This window comes from Stenella coeruleoalba (genome assembly GCF_951394435.1).
Source record: "Stenella coeruleoalba genome assembly, chromosome: 16".
Classification (NCBI taxonomy): domain Eukaryota; kingdom Metazoa; phylum Chordata; class Mammalia; order Artiodactyla; family Delphinidae; genus Stenella; species Stenella coeruleoalba.
The window spans coordinates 77,416,349-77,427,178 of record NC_137162.1 but is presented as its reverse complement, the minus strand read 5'-3'; positions in this window follow the sequence as shown (position 1 = coordinate 77,427,178).

Sequence of the window (10,830 nt, the reverse complement as noted above, 5' to 3'; positions counted from 1 at the left end):
TTCATATTCCTTACCCCAGTGCACAAGGTCCTAAAAGATCTGTTCCTCTGCCTGCTGTTCTTACTTCCTCTGGTATTACTCCCTGTGCTAGTTAGCTGGGGCTGCTATAACAAAATACCACAGACTGGGAGGCTTAAACAACAGAAATTAATTTTCTCACAGTTGCGGAGGCTGGAAGTTCAAGGTCAAGGTTCAGTTTTCGGTGAGGATGCTTCCTGGCTTGCAGATGGCCACCTTCTCACTGTGTCCTCACAAGACAAAGAGATAAAACACATGAGCTCTCTGCTGTCTCTTCTTATGAGGTCACTGATGCCATCACAAGGGCCCCACCCTAATGACCTCATCTAACCCTAATTACCTCCCAAAGACCCCACCTCCAAATACCATCATAAAGAGAGTTAGGGCCTCAACATAGGAAGTTTGGGAGGATGTGACTCAGCCCACAGCACTCCCTCTCTCATTTTTCTCCATCACCACTAAGTTTCCAGTTTCTCAAACATGACACACTCATTCCTACCTTGGGCTGTGTAACTGCTGTTCCCTGTCTGAAATGTTGTGCCACCCAGACCTTCACCGTTTCCTTCTTATCATTCATCTCAGAGAAAATGTCACTAATATTTCCTCAGCATGGCTTACCCTGACCACCCAGTTGTAAAGTATGCCTCCTGGCCACTCCACCACATCACCCTGTAGTGTTTCATTCACAGAACTGAAGTCTCTCTGAAATAATTCTATTTGTTTGTTTACTTGTTTCTTTGCCCATCTCCCCCCATGTGATGACCACGACGATGGGCAACTTACCTGTCACTTTTATGGCTGTTTCTCTGATGTCTGGAATAGTTCCCAGCATGTGGTAGGTATAAATTTTAATCTAATGAATAATCTACAATACACCTACATTGTTGAACTTTTCTTTTTTTTTTTTAAGATTTTTTATTTATTTATTTAATTTATTTTTGGCTGCATTGGATCTTAGTTGTGGCACACGGGATCTTTGTTGAGGTATGCGGGATCTTTCATTGCGGCGTGCGGGCTTCTCTCTAGTTGTGGCTTGCAGGTTTTCTCTCTCCAGTTGTGGCACGCAGGCTCCAGGGTGCGTGGGCTCTGTAGTTTGCAGCACGCAGGCTCTCTAGTTGAGGTACAGGAGCTGAGCAGTTGTGGTGCACAAGCTCAGTAGGTGTGGCGCATGGGCTTAGTTGCCCCACGGCAGGTGGGATCTTAGTTCCCTGACCAGGGATCGAACCCGCATCCCCTGCATTGTAAGGCACATTCTCTACCACTGGACCACTAGGGAAGTCCCTGTCGAACTTTTTTTTTTTTGCGGTATGCGGGCCTCTCACTGTTGTGGCCTCTCCCGTTGCGCAGCACAGGCTCTGGACGCGCAGGCTCAGCGGCCATGGCTCACGGGCCCAGCCACTCCGCGGCATGTGGGATCTTCCCGGACCAGGGCACGAACCCGTGTCCCCTGCATCGGCAGGCGGACTCTCAACCACTGCGCCACCAGGGAAGCCTGCAAACCCCACTTTGACAGAGACCTAATTCTGAATGTCAGGAACTTACGTCTCCTCCGCTGCAGTCCTAGAAATGGATTGAGAACCTCCCAGGTGTACACCACTAGCAAGGATCTCATGGCCCAGGGCAGAAGTTACTGAGCCTCAGAGGCTGGGAAGAAGTGGGGAACAAGGATTGGGGACCCTAAGGAGGAAGGGACTACGGCAGGAGATGTGGGAGCAAAGAAGGGCTGGGGGAAGACTGGACAAGGGTGGTGGGCAGAGGGCCCTGTGGGTGCTGAGTAATGGTGTGGTCCAGGGGGTCAGGGGCCGTGAGGGACAGCACTGTGCCCCAACCTCCTTGGGTCAATCTTTTCACATCTTCCTGTCGTTCTTCTCACCATGGACACGTGGCAGGCACGAGGTGGTGGGGAGGAGAAGGAGGTGCAGTGGCAGGACGTCGGTGAGAGACTTTCCTTTCCACATTCAATACCAGGGACTAGTGTTGGGGAGAGAGGAACAGAGGGAGTGGGGTGAGGTGGAGGTGGAGAGGGAAGCTCTCTCCCCCTTTCCTCCACCAAAGGTCCTATTTTCTATTTCTATCTATCTATTTTTGGCTGTGTTGGGTCTTTGTTGCTGCGCGCGGTCTTTTCTCTAGTTGCGGCCAGCGGGGGCTACTCTTCGATGCAGTGCGCGGGCTTCTCATTGTGGTGGCTTCTCTTGTTGTGGAGCACGGGCTCTAGGCACGCGGGCTTCAGTAGTTGTGGCACGTGGGCTCAGTAGTTGTGGCTCGCGGGTTCTAGAGCGCAGGCTCAGTACTTGTGGCGCACAGGCTTAGTTGCTCCGCGGCATGTGGGATCTTTCCTGAACCAGGGCTCCAACCCGTGTCCCCTGCAGTGGCAGGCGGATTCTTAACCACTGCATCACCAGGGATGTCCAGTCCTATTTTCAACAGATACTCACAGCAGAACCAAGGAGAGGAGTTGGGGGCGGGGTTGTCATGCGGGAGACATGGCTAACCTCAGACATGGTGCGATGCAGCGATGATTCTGCAATGGCAAAGGAACTGGGCAAAGACAGGCAAAGCGTGTGTGTGTGTGCGCGCATGCACGCGAACCTCCAGGGTTATGAAGTGAGGGAGAGGGAATCTCTGGAATCACCCAGTTGGGGATGTGGGTGGGAGGGAAAGAGGCAGGTACAAGGGGCAGCATAGATTAATGTCATGCTGTCAGGGACCGGCAGCCCAGGGCCGGAGCCACCTAGCAGATGGGAAGGCACATGACCTGGCTCCGTGGTTCTACTGCGGTGGCTTCGGAGGTTCTTGCCAAGAACTTCTTGATGCACTCCCACAGAACTGGTATTGGCTCCCCTACGGCAGGACCAAGAGGGTGTAAATTAGAGAAAAGTATGTTAGTCATTTGCTGGTCAGATGGCTTTTTTTTTTTAATTAAGAAGCTTAGAAGACATATTACAAATTTGCTTTCAAGCCTTTTCACCAAACTCCTAGACTAGTTCCACTTCTATGCACTGTTTTCCTAAAACAGCACAAAAAAGATTTTGGATTGCAAAAGTTGCCTTCTCCACCAAGACCTCATTCCATTACTATTAGAAGTAACTGTTTAAACTTAAATTTTAATGGAGTCAGTTTAATTATTGAAACCTCATAAATGAACAGTATTTAGATAAATATAATACGTATATATATTATAAAGTCAAAGTATAAGAACTATGTGGTTATACAATACCAGTACTTTTTCATAGAATTGAAACATTAAAGCTGAATATATACATATATATGAATCACTGAATCACTTTGTTGTACACCTGAAACTAACAACATTGTAAATTAACTATACTTCAATTTAAAAAATGGTTAAAAAAAGACAGATGGAGAAAGAGCAAAAACCTCAAAAATAAAAGATATCATCCATTCAATTATGTAAGGAATATACATAAGCTTATAACTAGGGTTTATTAATTTTTTGAGCATTATAGTTCACAGTTTGTTTTGTTACACTACCAACTAATATCTATTAAAAAGAAGGTTCTGGAATCTTGCCCTGGCTTCCAGAATTCTTGGGGAAAATTTTTCTAGAAGCGTTATTTCTGTGCATCCTCCATTAAAATAACGCTGCTCACATGTGTATGATTTGCTTGTCTGTGTACAACCTACTTGATGGAAGGTGCTGTGGCCACTACTCTGAGACGTCAGATATAGAAGTATATACTTATATGTGTACATGCAGAATAACACTTTATGCCTATGTCCTCTCCTGCTGGCTTGTGATCCTCTTTAGGGCGGGTTCCATGTCTGTTTTATCTTTGTTATTTGTCTGATTTTTTTAGGACACTGCCTTGACCATAGTTAGGACTAATTAGTTGTTTGTTGCCTGCTGGACAAAAATGGTAAAGATGACCACAGAAAAGCTGGGTTTGGACAAGTTTGGCTAAAACATACCCTTTAAATGAGTAAACTCTATCCTCTTCCAGAGTGCATTTCCAACATCAAATGGTGATGAACTAAAGCTTTATTTTCTCCTTAACGGGTAGGTTCGTTAGACAGGACACTTGAAGCAGGGAATAACAGGCGACGTCATTACATTCTCTGTCCACGATGGCGTCATACGCACTTGGCTCCAGTCCATTCAGCTTGTATAGCACTGGCTGTGAACGTCCTCTGAGGTTAAGATACCATTCAGGCAACCCGCGTCATCACTTTCCATTCCTTCCGGCGCCTGGAGTCCCATTTTAGCTGCGGGGATCATGCAGTGCGTCTATCACGTCACTTGCAGAGATACCAGGACTGTTTTGCGTCTACTGTCCAGTGCCCCCACTCCAACACCCCGTGTCATGTACCGTGTGTGTGATTTAGAAGAAGGGCATCTGAGCAGAAGGCTTTGCCTGCAGCAAACTTTTCAAAAAGGAAGTGTGAGACATAGAGAACAAACTTATGGTTACCAAAGGGGTAGAGGGGGGAGGGATAAATTAGGAGAGTGGGATTAGCAGATATACACTACTAAATATAAAACAGATAAACAACAAGGTCCTACTGTATAGCACAGGGAACTATATTCAATATCTTGTAATAAACTATAATGGAAGTATATAGTTATAAGATATATATATAACTGAATCACTGTGCTGTACACCTGAAACGAACACAACATTGTAAATCAACTATACTTCAATAAAAAAAAAATACAAAAAGGAAGTGTGAGCAAGGCAATTTCTCAGTGTTCAGCAACAAATTCAGTCCAAATACCTAGGTAGCTGTAACCCACATCACCTTTTCCCTACAATAAGAGACAGTAGGATAAAAAGTCCCCCTCTGAGTAGCCAGGGCTCCAACTGTCCTTCAAGTCCTCCTGAAATTCCATCAAGACTACCATCCCATGGGTAGCAGCAGGGATTTTTAGTAACCTATTTTTCCACCCGGGAATATCTCTTTAGGACAATCACTTTCACTTCATTGCTATTCAGTTCCAGACACAGAAACGTAAAGACGGAAATCCAGAAATAAAATCGGAGGGACAAAGAAAGCAAGCAATGGAACAAAATACTTTCTGAGAGTTACATGGACTTTGTGGAATTTCCTTTCTTAATAATCCTCAGGATCATCAAAAATAGGTCCCGGCTGCCCTTTTGGGTCCTGCAAAGTTCTCGGTCTTGTACCCCTCCTAACTTGAACACCAAGCTGGGCAGGTGGGAGCCCTCAGGGCAGGGGTCCCTTACAGAGCAGCTGCACAGAAGCTTCAGGAGCTCAGGGTTGCCAGCACTCCCTTAGCTGGTTGCCAGGTTTCCAGAGTGCTAGAATAGTAAACAGTTGTTTCTCAGAAACAGAGATGGGGTTATCCACAGCCTCACATGCTAAATTTAAATTTAATGAAGCTCTTTCCTAACAACCCATATCAGTGATTTTCAGCCGGGCTGGTGATGAGACAAGATCCATCTCCAGGGGGTTGGGGGAAGGAACCAGCACGTGTACTTTGAGAAAGTTCCCCAGGTGACTCTGTATCCCACCTGCAAACCCCAATGCCTCTTCAGAAAACCACTGGCACAGATCTTGGATGCTGGTGGAGGGCCTCTCTAGCTTCTTCTGCAATTTGCCCACAATGCTCCTGACATTTCGGAGTTAACTTCTGAAGCACTTAAGGAAGATGACCTAAGCCTCCCTCCCCCAATGCTGCCCTGTGAACTTTCTCACACTTAGGAGAGCATAACTAAGGAGGCTGAATAGCATACAGAGAATGAGGTGGGTATAATTCAATATTGACAACAACTGACTGAATGTCTTAGGTTTATTCCTTGGAGCTGCCGAAGATTTCAAATGGAAATTTGGATGTCATCAATCACGTCTTCCATAATCCCTACAGAACACGGATGGTTGCATAACCTGAAGCCAAGGGCTGACGGTGGAGGCAGATGCATCCTTCTACTGTCCCATCTCAGGCACATCTTCCTGCTCCATATCCTTCTCTCGTGCCACGAGCTTGGGAGGGAAGCTTCCTTCTTGCAGAGAAGGGAAGGAGGAAAGCCCAGGCAACATTTATTTGACCCGTGACTGAAAAGACCCTATGACTTTCTGAATCCAAATGCATATTAGGGAAACCAAAATGAGCCTGTAACTACAAAACTGCCGGTCGTGGGGGGCTCCCCTGGTGGCGCAGTGGTTGAGAGTCCGCCTGCCGATGCAGGGGACACGGGTTCGTGCCCCGGTCCGGGAGGATCCCGCGTGCCGCGGGGCAGCTGGGCCCGTGAGCCATGGCCGCTGAGCCTGCGCTTCCGGAGCCTGTGCTCCGCAACGGGAGAGGCCACAACAGTGAGAGGCCCGCGTACCGCAAAAAAAACAAAAAAAAAAAAAAACAAAACTGCCGGTCGTTTTCTGTTTGGTAAGCCGTTAAGAGCTGCACATAATCGTCAGGAAGACTGTTCTTTGGTTCTGAGGTTAACACTTGAATTGACCATTTAGTTATGCAAATAAAAGGCAAAGCCGCAAATTGGAAAATGAGACCATGGCAGACACCCCTCGATGGCTAACCCAGGGCTTCCCAACTAAAGACCACATTTATGCTGCACTGGTTCTCAAAGTGGTCCTGGGACCCTTTCAGGGGGTCTGTGAAGCTGGAACTATTTCTTCCAACACGAAGACAATACTTGCCTTTGCCACTCCCATCCCTTCACGAGCGTACAGTCACATTTTCCTGACGTTATATGACATGTGATAATGAAACATTGCAGGAGCCAATAGAAGAATCCAGCTGTCTTCTATTAAGATACGTAATAGGGTTTCCCTGGTGGCGCAGTGGTTGAGAGTCCGCCTGCCGATCCAGGGGACACGGGTTCATGCCCCGGTCCAGGAAGATCCCACATGCCGCAGAGCAGCTAGACCCGTGAGCCATGGCCGCTGAGCCTGCGCGTCCGGAGCCTGTGCTGCGCAGCGGGAGAGGCCACAACAGTGAGAGGCCCGCGTACCGCAAAAAAAAAAAAAAAAAGATACATAATAAAGAGATGTGCAAAAAAGGCAAAACAATGCTACTGTGCCCACCCATTTTTTTTCAGTTTTTTTGGAAAATAGAGTTATGGGGCTTCCCTGGTGGCTCAGTGGTTAAGAATCTGCCTGCCAATGCAAGGGACACAGGTTCAAGCCCTGGCTTGTGAAAATCCCACATGCCACGGAGCAACTAAGCCCGTGTGCCACAACTACTGACCTGTACTCTAGAGCCTGCGAGCCACAACTACTGAGCTCGCGTGCCACAACTACTGAAGCCTGCGCGCCTAGAGCCCACGCTCCACAACAAGAGAAGCCACTGCAATGAGAAGCCCGCACACCACAACAAAGAGTAGCCCCAGCTCACCGCAACTAGAGAAAGCCCGCACACAGCAACAAAGACCCAAAACAGCCAAAAATAAAAACAAATAAATTAAAAGAAAAAAATCATTTAAAAAAAGTTATGTTTCATAAAAATATATATATTTTTTTAAGATGTTGGGGGTAGGAGTTTATTAATATATTTATTTATTTTTGCTGTGTTGGGTCTTCGTTTCTGCGTGAGGGCTTTCTCTAGTTGTGGCAAGCGGGGGCCACTCTTCATCGCGGTGCATGGGCCTCTCACTATCGCGGCCTCTCTTGTTGTGGAGCACAGGCTCCAGATGCGCAGGCTCAGTCGTTGTGGCTCACAGGCCCAGTTGCTCCACGGCATGTGGGATCCTCCCAGATCAGGTCTCGAACCCGTGTCCCCTGCATTAGCAGGCAGATTCTCAACCACTGCGCCACCAGGGAAGCCCATAAAAATATATTCTTTGTGTGAAACCTATATTATGGGTTTGCTATTGTTATTCTAAAAGGAATTAAGAAATATTCTTAACATTTCTGAGCTTTCTTTTTAAAATTATTATTATGTATAAAATATACATCACAATTTAACATTTTAACTATTTTAAGTGTGCAAGTTCAGTGGCATTAAGTACATTCATATTATTGTACAACCGTCACCACTATCCATATTCAGAACTTTTTCATCATCCCAAAATAAACTCTGTCCCCATGAAACAATAACTTGCCAATATTCCTTTCTCCCAGTCCCTGGTAACCACTATTCAACTTTGTTTCCATCAATTTGACTATACCAGGTACCTCATGTAAGTGGAATCATACAGTGTTTGTCATTTTCTGTCTGGCTTCCATCATTTAACGTCTTCAAGATTCATCTGTGTTGCATCAGAATTTCATTCCTTTTTAAGGCTGAATAATATACCCGTGTAAGTACATACCACAGAATTTCTCAGTTTTTATATCTGCTATGGTAAATATTGAGAGATATAAGCCACAGAAATAAAAGCTCTTTATGGTTCCACTATAGAAAGTGGGGAAAACAAACAGGAAATAGATATTTGCTTTCCTGACTTACCTTGCATCCAGCATCCTTGCATCCAGTGGCCATGTGTCTGAGTTCTCACCAATGAGACCTAAAAGTAGGTGAAAGTTGTTTCTGAGAAAGCTTCTGCTTCCTCCCAAAAGGTCCAGGTAAGAGACAAGGACATGCTGACATGACCCTGTCCTCTCCCTCTTGCCTGGAATGCCTGGGCTGAGGCAGCTGTATTGCAACTGTGAGGGGCCGCACACAGGAAAACTGGCTGCTCAACGTGCAAGATCCCGCATGCTGCATGCCACGGCCTAAAAAAAAAAAAAAAAAATCTAGGCGCTAGGTAGAACTGACGTTTCCATGTAATTTGGTATTGGAAAAAGGAAATGTGATAGAAAGAAAAAAAATCACTGGACAAAGAAAGAAGATTAAGGGGTTTCTTTTAGGTTAATAATAAGAGACAGACTAAAAGCTAATTCTCAAAGCTATGGGAATATTCTTTTGTCCATAAGGATTACCATAAGTAACAGGAAAAATGGAACTTGAATACTTATTTTATTGTAGTTAAAGACAGCACTGAAGGAGAAGGAGGAAGGCGAAGAGGAGGAGGAAGAGAAGAAAAAGAGTAAGAAGAACAAGAAGAAAAGGGTAAGAGGAAGCAACAAGCAGAAGCAGAAATGATGCATCTAATGTGTAGTAAAATTACATTTTAAATATAACTAGTAATATATGGTAATATGCTATATATATATGTACATTCACAATCGGTATGTAATTATAAATATAATTTCCTAGATCATTTGCCATTTATGTCTAATTAGAAAATATTTAATTATAATATGTATAATTACATGTATAAATTAATAGCTTTCCTGAATTTATGGAATTACTAAGAAATGCAATTATACAGAGATGTCGTTTCAGCATATTATTGGAATGCACATGAATGCGTGACTAAGCAAAGTGAATGTTTTCTCTTTCCAATCTGCTTTTCATCATTTGATTAAATGAGGTGACATAAGCAATGCACACTGCATTGTGTTGGCACATAGTACATGCTTCATAAACTTTAGGTGTTTATGTTCTAATCTTGGGATTAACCAATCAATATGCATTTCCTGAATGGCTCAGTTACTATTGTACACTTCAGGCGGATTCTGTGCCACAAGGGAAGCCCTACAAAGTTATTTATAATCTACCTTCTGCTTTTAGAAGTGATTCCTTCATCTTCAATGTTCTTGTAGCATTTTGCTTATACCTCTAGTGTGGTTTTTCATTCTTATTTTTGTATTATATTTTTTGCATGTGTATCTCCTTTAATTGAATCTAAATTCCTTGAAGTCAAGCATACAGCACCATTACCTGTGATTTGCACATAGGAATAACTCAATAAATGTTTTTTGAATATAAAAATTTGATTTACAGAGTCAAACTTTATAGATGACTTTTGATATACTTTTTTCACGCCACATGTACAATGTCCTAAAAGAATATAGCTACCGGGCTTCCCTGGTGGCGCAGTGGTTGACAGTCTGCCTGCCAATGCAGGGGACACGGGTTCGAGACCTGGTCTGGGAGGATCCCACATGCCGCGGAGCAACTAGGCCCATGAGCCACAATTGCTAAGCCTGCGCGTTTGGAGCCTGTGCTCGGCAACAAGAGAGGCCGCGATAGTGAGAGGCCCATACACCGCGATGAAGAGCGGCCCCCGCTTGGCGCAACTGGAGAAAGCCCTCGCACAGAAACGAAGACCCAACACAGCCATAAATAAATAAATAAATAAAATTAAAAGAAAAAAGAATATAGTTACCAAATTACAAGTTTTCTTCTGATACTTATTCATAAGGTAAGGATAGACAAGTGCAAGATTTTCATTTATAGTTGAAAGTGTAAATCTTGACAAAAGGGTGAGATCACGATTAAGTTTAAAAAAAATTTTGGTGGGGAGGGATAAATTAGGTGTTTGGGATTAACAAACTATTATATATAAAACAGATAAACAAGGACCCACTCTATAGCACAGTGAGCTATATCCAATATCTTGTAAGAACATATAATGGAAAAGACTCTGAAAAAGAATACATATAAAGAATATATATATATATATATAAATGAATCACTTTGCTGTACACCTGAAACTAACACAACATTGTAAATAAACTATACTTCAATTAAAAAAACAACAACAAACTTTGGTACGTTATACCATGGAATAACAATATAGCAATTAGAAAAGAATGCAGAATATCTACATGGCCTGGTGTAAAAGACCTCTAAGACATGCCATCAAGCAATGCTCCTTCTAAGCCTCCCTCTTCGTGTTCACAGTAGTCCACTCTTCTAGTGACACAGGCTCACCTCCCTTTTTTTTTTCCGGTACGCGGGCTTCTCACTACTGCGGCCTCTCCCGTTGCGGAGCACAGGCTCTGGACGCACAGGCTCAGCGGCCATGGCTCACGGGCCCAGCCGCTCCGTGG